General features: G+C 34.3%; 1 protein-coding gene across 1 annotated transcript in view; it reads left to right on the top strand.

The window, feature by feature from the left end:
* LOC6640433 (diacylglycerol kinase 1) overlaps nt 1–14,702 on the top strand; it is a 58,172-nt gene that overhangs the window by 611 nt on the left and 42,859 nt on the right. The window contains exon 2 of the mRNA XM_002063510.4: nt 5,596–5,731. The gene's annotated coding sequence lies outside the window, so the exon portion shown is untranslated. The remainder of the gene's footprint in view (nt 1–5,595; nt 5,732–14,702) is intronic.

The raw sequence follows: 14,702 nt of genomic DNA on the forward strand, positions 1-14,702 counted from the left end.
TGAAGTGGTTTGTACTAAAGTTAGTAAGCTGTTCTGCAAAATTATTGTAAAATTCGTTTACCAACTCATAAGGACAAAAATTTTTTGGTTATGGTAATGAAAAGAAAAACAAAACAAAAATCTTTTATTGAATTCAATGCCATTTTTGGCCTATAAATCAAATGTTATGGTAGTTGTAAAATATATATACAATTCAAATCCAGCTGAAATCTCAGATGTTTATAAATAATGTATATACATATATAAGAAATCATACTCGTCATGCTGATCAGACATAAAAACCAACAATTTGTATATTTTAATTAACATACCCCTCACACAGTTAGGGTATACAATAAGAAAAAAATGCTTGGAATTTCCAACAGAGCAAGAAGGTAAATTATTGTGTTCACAAAAATAAAATAAAAATAAAGAAATAAAATACAGAAAAAAATGAAGTGTAGAGGTGCAAGTATATAAAATGTTATTACCTACACTTAAGCCTGAATGCCCTGAATTCTGCACAGTTTCGCGTTGACAAACGAATGTTATGTGAAATAAAAATGCCGACAAAAAAAGAAGGGGAACCCCCCCATCCATCCATCCAAGCCCACAATCTCTCACACTCCCACACGAGAACGAGGGAAGTGAATTTTTTTTTATTTAAAAACCCAAACATAAAAGACTATTAAAATTTCATTCGGCCTTTCCAATTAAACAGCATTTTATTTGGTGTGTTTTCCTTTTCTACGAATATCATAATTATGTGAGTTCATTTAAATTTTAATGAATTTCACGTAATTCAATACAAAAAGGTTGCTGGATTTCGACGAATTTTGTGATAAATCAAAGTAAAATCGAACTTAACATGTGTGAAATAAAATAAATATTAATGGAAAACAAAAATTAATCAAGAACTTTAATTGCATTTAAAAGATTTAGAGATTTTGTGAAAAGAAAATTAAGAAAATTAATTCAAGCATTTTTTAATTGGCAATTTTTCTAGGGAATTCAAGCATTTTCTAAAGAAAATTGGTTTCCTTAAGTGGTTGATGATGGTTTATGACTTACCATTTAAGCATTTTCTTAATGAATTTTCGTCGATACAAGTTCAGTGCTCTCCTCTCTCTTTCTCCTTTCTTCGTTTTTCTATCTTTGCAAAATGACTAGCACATTTTCATTCACCTATCACAAAAGCAATTCATCAAATGCCTAGTTAGACATTTTGCATAATTAAAAGTGTCAGGCAATTTACTCCAGAAGCAATCGGAACCATCAGCATCAGACGTAGCGATGGAGACATCAACATTGGAGGCGGAGGCCCTAGACTCTAGATCAAGCAGACGAGACAGCTGGCAATTTGCGTTTGATTCAATTATGCTCCGCCAACCTTTTGCACACTTTACGTCAACAATAATTTTATACACTTTCGAAAAGGGTACTAACATTTCAGTTATCTATGTGCAACGAAAGGGGAATTCAAGCAACAGATCTCAAATCATTATGATGAATAGGACAGGAGAACTTATCAGATAAGAAAAAGTTGGTAAAACGATAGTTACAAAATGTTATAGAAGCTTTTTGTGCCTTGTAGTTATTACCTTATATGGCTTATCGTACTCAAAAGCATTATAATATAGTTGGACTTGTAAATTCCAACTGCTTTAAGGCAGAGTATTCATTATTGTCATCAACAAAAGAGCGAACAAACTTAATTTTCTTAAGCAAAGGGTACGGCACATGCATTGTATCTTAAGTTTACTTTGCTCTTATGTCATGTGCATAATATAATTTGATCTCGTGTCACTTTAATGCATTCTTGTGTCCACATGGCGTATACTTTATTTGGCCTTTAATATGAATTTCGTAAAGTTTTTCCCTCATTCAATCTTGCACAATTACACGTTACTATGATTTTGTCATTGTTCTCTCTTTTTTTCCCATCCGCAGGCCAATTTGTTCTTGTTGGCTTTTGGTTTTTTCTTTTTTTGATGTTGTTGCTTTTTTTTTCTTTATCTATCTATCTGTGTTGTTGTAGTCTAATTTGCGATAAACTGACACAAGATTGCAGCTACTTTATTCAAATTATGTGATAAGCCGCAACGCCAAAGCAAACAAAATGCCAAAAATAACATGGAAAAAGGAAAACACAAATGAAAAACGTACAGAAAACAAAAAAAAAAAAAAAAACCAAACCGAACCAAAATGAAGCAACAACGGGGGATGGGGAGGCGAAAAAAGTGACATAGAACCCAAAAAGCCAACTAACTAAACGGTTTTCGTGCACGCAAATCAGTGGCGAGGAGAGTAACGAAGGGTGCGAGGTAAACGGGAGGCAAAACGGTAGCCGTGGGCGTGGCATAAAAACATTCAAAGTTTTCTACTTTTCCTCTTTACTCCCCGAAAAATTTCATTCATGTCAGTTTTTCTCGTTTGGCTCTTCTTTTTAGAGGATACCCTATAGATATTGAATGCGGGTATATGTTGATAGTAAAATGTTTGGAAATACTTATAAATCTCCCCAATCTCCCACTGAAGATCAGCATAATCGATAACGGTTAAGAGACTCATAGATTGTTATCGATTAATGTCATATATCGGATCTTCGTTATTAACTCTAATCTCTACCCAAGAAGAAAACGATGTTGTTATTCAACTTTCCACGTCATATATTTTGACATATTTTAAACAGGGTACTCTGTAGTCGGTGCCGATTCTCAAAACATATTTCGTGGCGCTTTTTTTTTTGTTTTTTGCTCTTTCTGTTGTTTGCTGCGCGCTGATTAGATGACGACTCAAACGAGGCGCTGACTGATAATTTGCTTTAGATTTGGATTTGAGTGGAGGCAAACATCAGCAACTACAACACGACCACAAATAACAACAACAGCAACACAAAGAGCAATAACTACAACAAGCCAACTAATGAGCATTTAATGCAGGCAGCATTATCCTATCGAACTTTTATATCGATTGATATATATCATAGACTGAAACACATGTATGTATTCAGGGTCGGATTATTAGATAACAGATTTGAGTAGCTATAAGATGCGTTTAATCCAAAAAGAAGTCTCTACCAGATTGAAGTCGATTGAGGTGTGCTCAAATGCTTTTTAAATTTACTTCACAGTTAGTATTAAGTAAGTAGATAAGAGTAAAGAAGTTCTTAGCAATGAAGTTTCTATAGACTTTTAGAGACATTTTAGAAATGGAGTCTCGAAAATGCCCAAACGACTTGCTTAAAAAGAGTATTAGGATAAGAAATGCATACTTTAAGGGGGAATTCAAGAAAAGTAAGCATTACTAACTACTTTTGCATTCTATAGGAGTTTAATTCGTTACTATATGTATTATTGTTAATATTTATGTATAAAACTATCAGTAAATACTTTAAAAGAGGTATTTTAAAAAGAACTGCATACTTTAGGGAGCTGTTTTACTAAAATATGTGGAAAATAACCTCAACTAGTGGTAAATATTTTCATTCCGCAAAAGAAAATGTTGTCGAAAACTTTAAGTACACTTTAACTATGTAAACTTTTTGCTATTGAGACATGAAACATTTTATGATAGTCTTAATCCAGCCCTGTGTGTGTGTTGGTTGTAGTAGTATATTAATATAAATTTTTTACGGAAATGTGTACAAACGTGTTGGGCATAATCACGTGCCAGCATATTTTGTATTTCCCACGTGAACAAATGACTGAGCGACAACAATGAGGATGATAATGATGTTGCCAATGATAGGGAAGATAATGATGATGTTGTTAATGAAATGATGTGAACCCTTTTGTAGCTCTAAATTGATTGTGAACTTTTCTTTATGACCATAAACTTTGGCCTGCCTGTTGTCTTTGACTGTGACTTCCAGTGCGTTTCTATGGGGATGAGTCGTGAGGGGTGGGCAAAAGGCACTTTGGAGACTCGAAAGTAATTTCAATTTCACACATTCTAACAACAAGCAAATTATTTTATATGCATGAAAAACTTTTTCTTTTTTCGCAAACACATATTGCTAACTACAAGGCACTTACTTTACTTTACCTTTGGCTTGGCCTGACAGTTTTTTGTATATATACATTTTATTTTATTTTTTGTAAAATGTTGTTAAACATATGTTGGCAGACACTGAAGTTTCGCAGGAATACTGCACTACCAAAAGGAAACCACAAGGGGATGGGAATAGGGATGGGAGGAGGGCAAGGCAAAAGTTATTTTCCCCTAAGCAAAATGCATTTGCTTTGTTGTATTGTTTTTACATACATAATTTGACATTGTTGGCCCCTGTGAAAAGTTGTAGGAAAAAGTTATGTCTACTGCGTTGCTGGTTGGCAGAATAAATTATAAATATGTATAGATAAGAAGACTTGATTAAATAAATATCTCAAACATTCAAAACGAGATGATTCATCTAAATAATTTTAATCTCTTTACCTGTAAAAAAAATCCTTCCTTGATATGGCTTTGGAATTAGGGTTAAGCTGTGGCTGTAGTTAAACGTCAAATGCCAAATTTAACCTCATTTTATTTAGGGCTTAAAAGTGCAATCTTATATAAATATGGCATGAATTTGTGTTATAACAAGGCTTAACGTTTTTATCCCCAAAAACGAGTTTGGTCAACAAATTAAAGCTTACTATTTATATTTGTATAAATCCATGAACAATTTTTTTGCCTCACAAACAAATAATGGAATAAGTATTTATTTAATAACAAAAAGAAGAAGCACAAAAAAAGCAGAAGCCCCATGGCAATGCTGAATTGTTGTATACTCTTTGTTCGAGTGGTTAAACTAGATGAGGATGAGGGGTAAAATGGAATAAAGGTACACTGAAGTCCTTCTTCGAATAGATATGAGAGAGAGCACTTGAGAAAATGTTGGGTAAACATTTGTTAACAGTTCCTTGAATGTTGTTATGACAACTTACTATCACTTTACACACTCTATGTAATAAAAAATGATTTTAATTACTTTAAATGTGAAGTAAATAACTTATAGAAATTGCTTTTAATCTTGACTTACACAAAGTAATTTCCATATGAAGAAAAATATATGGATAAACTTGAACGAAAAGTCGATTGGTGACAACTTGGTAATACTTTTACTTGAATCAGGTATTGTTTTATAAATTTAGTTATATCAGCTGCTGTTAGGATAAATTTTTATCTCAAATTCAAGTTAAATAAATAATAAAAATAAAATGCAGAAAAAGTTCTTCTGATATTCATGTATTTGATATCTTTTTGGGAAGCTGTTGTTGACAAAAGTAAGAATTAAGATCCTAATTTTAAATCAAATGTGGTGCATATAGAAGAATCCACTAACTTTTGGTAAATTTTCAATCTATTTTAGTTATAGTTCACAAAGAATATCCACAGTCGATGTGTGAAAACAAGAAAACCCAGCTTCATCTATTGATGTTGAAATGGAAATGCTTTTTGTCATAACAAATATCTAATCATCATTCAAAACCCTCACAAAATCTTTACAAATTATCTTGACTTAGCTTGAAAGCAGATTTTCTGGCCCAGATGTTTTCAAATGCTGATAAACCACCAAAGCTAAATATGTATACTATATGTAAAATATGTCTTTCTGTTTTCTTTTTGCAGCATGCATTAGCCCAAGGAAGGTAGACAGACTTTCCCTGGTCTTGGTTGGCCTCTCGCCATCACTTTCTCTTTCTCTCAAGTCCGATTCGAAGTGCTCAACGTCTTCTACTGGAAACAAACAATAATATATAAGAAGGTATGTAAATATATAAACATCGAAATAGATAAATACTCATCATCATCATTATCATGATAATGGTAATCATTCTTCTCATCAGTTTGGAACATCATGCTCATTGTTCATGTTCATGTTGATGTTGATGTTGTTCATGTTTATCAAAATGTAAATAGCCTCCAGGTTTCATCGTTTCTTTGGGGTTTGGGTTTCTTTTCGTTTTTTTTTTTTTCTCCGGGGTGGAGTTCGCCTGTCTGAACTCTGAACCCAAAAAAATACAGAGGATGGTTAGGCACACGTAGTAAATAAATTCCCACCCAGAAAAAACGAAAAAATATATACAAAAATGTTGAATAAATAAAACTCGCTTGTTGTTTGCATTGACAGAAAGAAGAATCCAACAACAATAACAACAAAAGCAACAAGCAACCAAGCAGACAGCAAAATATGTTTTATTAATAATTAAATTCAATTTTGTTGCCACTTCTCTCTACAACTATTAACATAAACATAAGGGGGTGGGGGTGCACCCCCTAGAAACAGATCCATCCAAAAATGGCAGAAAAATGGAAAGTAAATGCCATAAAAGTTGCACAAATTATGAGCCATAAAACAATTTATCAAAAATTTGTGACATTAACTAGCAGAGGGAGATAGATAGAGGAATAGGAGGAGGAGGAGGTGAAGTGAGATATATATAGATGTGGGCATGTCAATCATTGAAGTGGCAAGTCCAGGACATGCTCATTAGGCGTGCCAAATGTCACGCCCACACAGACGCACACACACACATACACAAACACATATGACTAGATGGAACATACAATTTGGAGTGCAATAATTATCTCTCTTATATGGGGCGGGGGGAGGGGGACATATTGTTAAAACAAAGCTCCCAAGCTCCATTGATGACGTCATTATCACACACTAGTCCTGTCACCCCCCTTACCCCTCCCACTGATCCGTGTTTGGGGCAGCTTTTACAGTCCATATTAATGAGATGCAAATAAGGCTTATGTGCAAACGATTTGACCGACTTGGCATTACCATTTTAGCATTTTACCGCTTTCTTTTTTTTTTTGCCGTTCGCCATTTGCATATGTCCTGGCCCCGGACCCAAATACGACCCGGATACGGCTATGAAATGCCGCTGTGGACGCGGCAGTCCTTTGCCATATTTGCGCATTACAACAAATGTCGATGATGACGACGATATACGACGACAAACGCACACAAAAGTGACGTCTGTACATACATGGACACGGACATACATATACATATACATATACATATACAAATATATACATAGATGGTATGGATGTTTGTATGCGTTAATGACAGCTGACAGCCTTCCAATGAGAGTCCTAGCCCATGTCCTTTGTTCCCACTCCACATATCTGTGTGTGTGTGTGTTTGTGTGTGACTGTGTGTGCGAGTTTGTGCAAATGCAAAAGGTTAAGTATACGCATGGTAGAACAATTCAAACAGTTCTCGTAAAGAAGGTTAGCTACGGGTTAAAAGAATTTGGCCAAATCTTTGACTATTCGATTAGAGCATAAACCCGGGGAAACCTTTCATTACAAATTTATATCAATTTTGGTTTGGAAAAATAAGCACAAATAGAACTTAAAATGGATATTAAAATACTTCGATCCCTTTTGTGAAATAGAAATTATACATAAACAAATTTATAACTATAACTACTGCTTTATATATAAAGTAAGTATTTTAAAAATACTTTAGAAATTAAATAGAAAATATCATGTATTCATGTCGATATATATATTAAATATATGTATAAAAAGCCTATGAGGTTTTAAATGAGTTAAGGAAATAATTTATTTTGAAAACAACTTGAAATATTTATAAGGTTATGCTCAAAGCCTTTTTCACCTTTTCAAATTACGTAAAAGTAACTTAATTTTTCTTAATTTCAAAAGTATATCCTAAAGAATGGCACTCACACAGATTAATTACTTAGAAATATTTATAATGATTTAAAAGGTGAAACGATGGAAACTATCCTAAACGTTCGTGAAATCTATACAAAAATAGAAAAGAATGTTTTTAAATTTAATTTTGAACCTTTTATAACTGCCTTTCTTGCCAATTGTAATATATACTAATTATAACTAAACAAACTTAATGAAAATGTTAAATAGACATGTAATTTATACAACATTCGGATGTCTATTAATAGTGTAATAAGATATGTCTTGTGTAGGTTTCATTAGGCCAAAGTTTATTTACAATATTCCATCTATTCTTACTACTCACACTGCCTCTGGCATTTTGTGCTAAACATTTAAAGTGCTTGAAGAATAAATTCTGCTTAGCCAGTGGCCAGTGGCCTTAGCCTTCAATCGATTGGTTGGACGATATGGCTAAGACATAATACTGCAGGACATTGTCTTTGCGTCACATGGGCCACTTGAATCCTTTGTCAGCATTAAGACATGCTTATATTTAGACACTAAGTACATATTCAAGCACTAACACACAAAAATATCGTTAATTGCTTTAACTATGCATATGTCTAGGGATTTAAATATACAATCAATGTCTAGTTGGCCAATTTTTTGAATGGAAAAGTACCTAAATGTATTAATATATAATGACTTGTAATGAAATCGTATGGAAAAGTAATATCATTAGGAATGGCACAACTTATAAAGGTCTAATTATTTTCTAGAACTCAAAGTTTAAACCTTTAATGTAGTAAACGTTTGACTAAACCCAACTCAACTAATATTCAGGCTTCGATATGTCCCGATATCTAGTCAAACTTAACTTAATTCTAACTAAAAAGCTAACTAAATTTTCTTTAATTCTATTTCTAGCCTCTTGTAAATGAACAATATTTAATGTACAAAAGAAACCAAATCCATTGATTTATATAAATATTGTCAACTTTACAATGATAGAAATCACTCATCATCATCATCATCGTTCAATTCAGTTGCTCGTTTTGGTGGCATTTTCATTTGACCTGCCTCAGGCGAATGTCAAATGTGTCAGTCAAATTTTGCTGTCTTTTTCGTATTTATGTGTGTATATATATAGATTTTTCTTGTTGTTATTTTTGCTATTATTATTTATTATTATTTTTTTTTTTGGTTTGTTTCTTCTTCTTTTGTGGATATGCGTGTGGCACACTCCAATTAAACGATAAAATGCTCTCAATATTTTGTCATGGCTTTGATTTATTTGAATTTCGAGTGCCTTGAATTTGTTACATGTGTCAGTCATTCATCACAAGTTCGCCATACAATTGGCCATAACCAAGAGCAACACACACACGCGCATACTCACTCACTTACACAGACACGCACACATTTTTTTTTCAAAGAGAAGCTTAAGCTGTCGATATATGAAAAATATTCGTTGCATACTTTGCAGAGCTTCATTGTAATTTCTTAATTGACACATGGGACAAAGGCGAAACAGGGGAAGAGGGGAAAAGGGGGATTGGCCAGATTTCAAGTGTTTTTGCAGCTTGCCAAAATATTAAGGTAAAGCACAATCAATTTTTCATTTATCTTTCGATGTGGCTAAAACAAATACACAGTCAGTCAATGAATGTCAATAAACTAAAAGCACACACACACACACACTCGGGACATACGTGAATTGTATTAAACAATAACAAACTATGGCAATCAGTGGGAAAGACTAGAGGGAAATCCGTTACTAGCAGCGCCAACGACGTCAACAGCAACGTAACCAATTCAATGGCCATTTTCGTTGCGGTTTCCTCGTTTTGGGTCGAAAAGCAATTCTGACGTCAGAGAACGCTGCTGCTGCTTCTGCTTCTGCTGGGTGATGAGTGCTTAAGCTGCGTATATGTTGTGTCTCTCTGCGTGTGTGACTGTGTGTGTGTGTGTTTGTAATTTGGGGCAGCCAAAATGCTTTTGCTATTCCTCATTGTTTTTGTTGCTGCTGCTGCTGCTGCTGCTGTAGGTTTCGAATCGATTTGGTAAAGGAAATGCTGCCATATCTCATGTGTCATGGAGATGGCATACATAGCCTTTGCCAGGCCAAGATGCAACTGCATGCAGGGTCATTAAAAACGTAAAGTATATACTTCCTGATGGCTTCCCATACATGAATATGCTCTCTGCATCTAAATTCCACAATACTACAAAATGTATAAATTCCTCTAGGCCATTGATATGGGATAAATTTGCACTTCTACCAGTCCACAGACATCAAAATTTACTTTAAACAAAAGTTTAAGCATTATTTAACTACAAAATTTCATATTTTTGATCGCCAATGCTTAATTTTGTAAAGTTTTTGTAGTGAAATGTAAGACTCTAATATCCTATTTAATTGGACTTTAATATCCTATTCAACTGATTCAAATTATAGAGAAACCAATCAACTAAAGTTCTATATAATTATGTATAGATCTTGAAATGTTATAAGAGTAGGCGAGTAGTTAGAGGGATTTCTAGGTTCCCAGCTCTTGAGAGGTGGAAGTTATTTAAATTTCTTTTTGTTAGAAGTAAATATAATATTTCATTTAGAAAGTTATTAATTTCAAAAAAGTATTTTTAATATTTAAAATACTTTAAATTATCTATATCTGATATTTTAGGTAAATCCGTTCCTGAATATTGGTTCTAAAGCAAGTTAATATTAATGGAAACAATAAAAAAAAACTTCCTAATTCAAATTTGTAACACTCTTTTCATATAAAAATCAAAGCTATGAAAGACTTAAATCATATTATATCTTTTTCCTTGGTTTTAATACTTATGTGTCATAGTGTTTATAATATTTTCTTCATATAAATTAAAAATTAGCAACTACTGAGGTAATTAAAAAAATGGTATATAGGGACTTTTAGCCAGTTCCTTTCTAAAAATTTTAAAAATTTAAATAAATTTAAACTAAATAAATTTCGATATTTATAACTATAAAAATTCTAATCTAAATACACAAGCTGATCTGTTTATCAGTTATATCCAGGTATTGCCTAAGGAATTAACCACATTATGTGATCTATAATTTGGCCTATTAAATTATAAAGTTGCAATAATTTAATACAAACATTTTAAGTGAAATTTAAATACAAAATGAAATGGTGTTCAATTAAATCAATGAAATCAATGCTCCAATGATTGCTAGCTTTTATTTATTCAATTGCATTTATTTCACTTAAGCCAATTTGAATATTGAAATCATGTTGAATTTTCTTTTCGATTTCATCTTGCACTTTTCTGTGTGTGTGTGTGTGCAAGATGAGGGAAAATGCATTCAAGCATTCAATTTGTAAAATGAAAGAAAAAAGGAAAATCACTTTTAATTGTAGTCACAGCACTTGGCATCACAGCGATTGCTCAAATCACTTGCACCTGGCAGGTCTTTGGTAAGATGTGGGCATCTCATTTTCGGGAGGGGGCCATAGACATTGGCAAATATCTAAAGGTTGGGGCACCTTCTCTCACCCTAATCCACGCCACTTCATTAGAGGTGAATCGAAACGAGAATTTTGGAATCAGATCATTTGGTATTTTTATATGTGCCGAAAGATGCGGCGTCCGGCTCCCTTCCATCTATCTATCTATACATATCTATCTTCATTCAAATGTATATATATATATATATATATATATATCTGAGAAAGTCTGTCCGATTTGTCTGACTGACTGCTGTTTCGTCTATTTGTTTGTTTGTCTATTTTTATATTGCGGACATGCATGGGGCCCCTCTATTTCTCTGTGTGTGTGTATGTGTGTTTATCGAAGACAAAACAGTTTTTATTGTTCGAAATTATTTTCAGTCCGCTTCTTCTACTTCTACTTGGCCCAAAAATCTCTAAAGGCGGATGGGGTTTGGGGTTGGGCAGCATCAATTTCCATTGAAGGCTGTCCGCCGTCGATCAAAGTGAAAAGTCAAAAGGCTTCCATGCAAATTTTGCTATCTATCCCATGTTGAGCTAGCGGAAATGTGTTTTAGCACCATCCAAAAAAAGGCGAAAGGAACGAAAAGGGTGGGGGTAGGTATGGGGAGGGGACACAAGACTCGCACTTGTACTTTATGCGGTATTGTAAATTCTGCTTATGGCCAACATTATGGCAAATTTTCGCAAGACTTCCGTTCCCAGTCTCCCCTTCGTATTCGTGTTCTTGCCCGTCCATTGAGTACGACTTTGTTACTAAGCTATTTTTGGCCATAAAAAGCATTTCTCAAGCATTAATTAAGCATTCATGGCACGTTCTTGTCGGAGGTTGGCCTTTACGCCAAGTTTTCTCTTGTCTTGTCTAAATAAAACTGAAAACAATTTGCCCTATGGCCTAAACGACAGAACGACAAGAAAAACCAAGAACCAGAGAGAAAAATCCCTCATTTTAGTCGCCCAATTAACGGCAATTAATGAACTCAATGCCCAAATGCATTTTCCAGCTTAAACAAAAACTAAACTCATTTTTCAGGGCCAGCGCCTTCAAGAAAACAAGAGAGAACAAAGAGAATAATATTGTGAAAGGGCGCCGAAAAGAAAAGCAAAACAAACAATGCTAAGTTGTGTGTAAAAGGGAATGGAAAGAATAGCTAAAATTCAAAAGAAAGAGAAGAAAGAGAGAAAAGTATTCGCTGACTTTTTAAACAACTTGGCACGAATGGAAAAGGTCTACAATAAAAAGGGAAAACGGCATCAACTTTCGATTTTGTTACCAATTCCATGGAACTTTGATTAATATATTGAATTTCCATATAGTAAGTGATTAAATAGGGTCTTTTGGTTCTATTTAGCTTGCTTATTAACTTAATTCGTATAGGAAAAGTTGCGATGAGTCAAAATCTAGCTTTAAAACTGAAATCTAAATTGTCTGGCAAGGCTGTAGGGCAGATAGGTGCTTAGAGAAACCCTTTTTAGTTCCTTTATACCACTAATCTAAACTCCCTTTCGTTTAATTGACAACTAACTTGGCTACATTTGCCTAAAGTCGCATTCAAAAATAATGCCTCGTTAAAATAAGCTATCCAAACGATTCTAACCTCAAACAATGAGCATATAGATTGGCTAGGTGGCAAGGCTGTCTTTTTTTTCCAAGCAATTTACACAACAAATGGCCCAAAGAGACATTTTGGAAATGAATTTGGGCTCAGGCTGAAATTAAACGCTCTTCAAATTTTAATGCCAATTTCAGATAAGAGCCCTTTGGCAATTTTCGTAGATAAAAAATATTAAAGCGATTGGAGTTTTTGTTCATGCTTGAATTTTTATTTTGGAAATTAAACAAGTTTTTATATCTTTTGAAGTTGAAATTTAACTGGTTTGAGTATCTATAACATGTCAGAATGGCCTAATTTAAAGATCTTTGGAAAGTTTTGTTTTACAAAATAAATGTTGAATTAATATTGTCTTTGGGATATATCTAATTGTTCTTTAAATAATTGAATTATTAATCTTCAATTCCAAAAGAGGTCGCAATCAGATATAGTATTATATGACTATATATGAAAAAATAGATTCCTAAAAAACAGAATATTAAAAGATTATGGCTTGATTATGATTCGAATTGAGCAGACTAGATTCGAAACCAATCCTTTCAATGTAGCGATGGTAAAATTTTTCAAGAATTTCAATAGTTTTTTTAATACAAGATCCAAACTTAAAAAATTGACAGGACAAACACTCAGCTTGAGTCTGGTAAGGCATATTGGGTTACCTTTAAATGTTTTAGTTGCCAAACAGTCATCAAGTGCATACAAACTTCGGTTTTGGCTCCCTCTTGGATTTTTGGTTTTTTCCATTTTTCCCATTTTCAGCAATTTTTCCCTTTGTCCGCTGTGGGCTATTGACATTTTCAACGTCCAGCAGTTTGTTGTTTGGTTTTTATTTTTGGCAAAAGAGACGAAAAAAAACTAAGTGGGAAAATCTATGCGCAAATCTCATTTATATTTAATTTTTCATTTTGAAACGTTTGCCGTCATACTTTGTGCACTTGATCCTCGTAAAAACAGGACGTGACATTACATGCCAAACTGACAATGGGTAAAAGAGACGCAAGGAGAAAGCGTATAGAAGATGCCACGAGTAGCAAAGTAGTGAAAAGAAGATGCCATGAATGGTGGGCGGAGGGGAGGGTAGTGAGTGCAGCAGCGGATGCAGACAATAAATTTGATTCAATTGCTTTGGGGGAGAGCTGTGAGCTTCCCCCAAACATTCTCATTCTATGTATCCTTTGTGCCAGGGCTTTGTGTCTGCTTCTGTGTCGCGGCTGATTGTGCATGACCAGCATTTGATAAAGGAGATATAGTTGTATGGGAACCTTCTACAATATCTCTCCTTCCTCTCTCTCGCTCTGTCTCCCGATTTATATAGAGAGCGAGCTAAAGAACTGAAGCGAACTAACAATGACAGAGGAGCTTTCACCGCTGACAAGCGGAAGTGGTGCAAAAGGCACAAAGCTCGCAACGCGTTTCCTGCGGTTAGACATAGTCATAGATATAGATAGTAGGGTTCCACTTTCTCCGAGCCTCGACAGCCTTACACAATTGCATTTTATTCCACGCCCATGACCATGCCCAAGTCCATAGTTTTAATTGCTTCGCGTTATCTCCCTTTCTCTTTATTTCTCTCCCCCCTGGGTGTGTGTTTGCTGGTTTTGTCTTAGCCCTTTCATTCCGTGGGGTATTTTTATTTACTGTGAACATCCTTTTTTTCGGCTTGCTGTGACATTTGCCGCCCTATTCTGTTCTGTGTGCGCTAAACTGACAGTTTATGGCAGAGTTTAAGCCGTTTAACAGCGGGCTTACCACATACCAGACCCCAGACCAAAGTAAAACCTTAAGCCCCCAGTCCAACTACAACTCTCCCAGAACGACCATGTCGTTCCTAAAACATAAACAATTCGAGTGCTTCTCACTATTGTTCCAATATGCTTTATGCATTCGAGGGTATTGTCCCTTTTTTCATGTGGGTGGAACATAAAAAGTTATCTGTGTGTGAGTGTGTGTGGCACAGAACTAAATACGTGGC

This window comes from Drosophila willistoni (assembly GCF_018902025.1).
Source record: "Drosophila willistoni isolate 14030-0811.24 chromosome 2L unlocalized genomic scaffold, UCI_dwil_1.1 Seg196, whole genome shotgun sequence".
In the NCBI taxonomy this organism is placed as follows: Eukaryota; Metazoa; Arthropoda; class Insecta; order Diptera; family Drosophilidae; genus Drosophila; species Drosophila willistoni.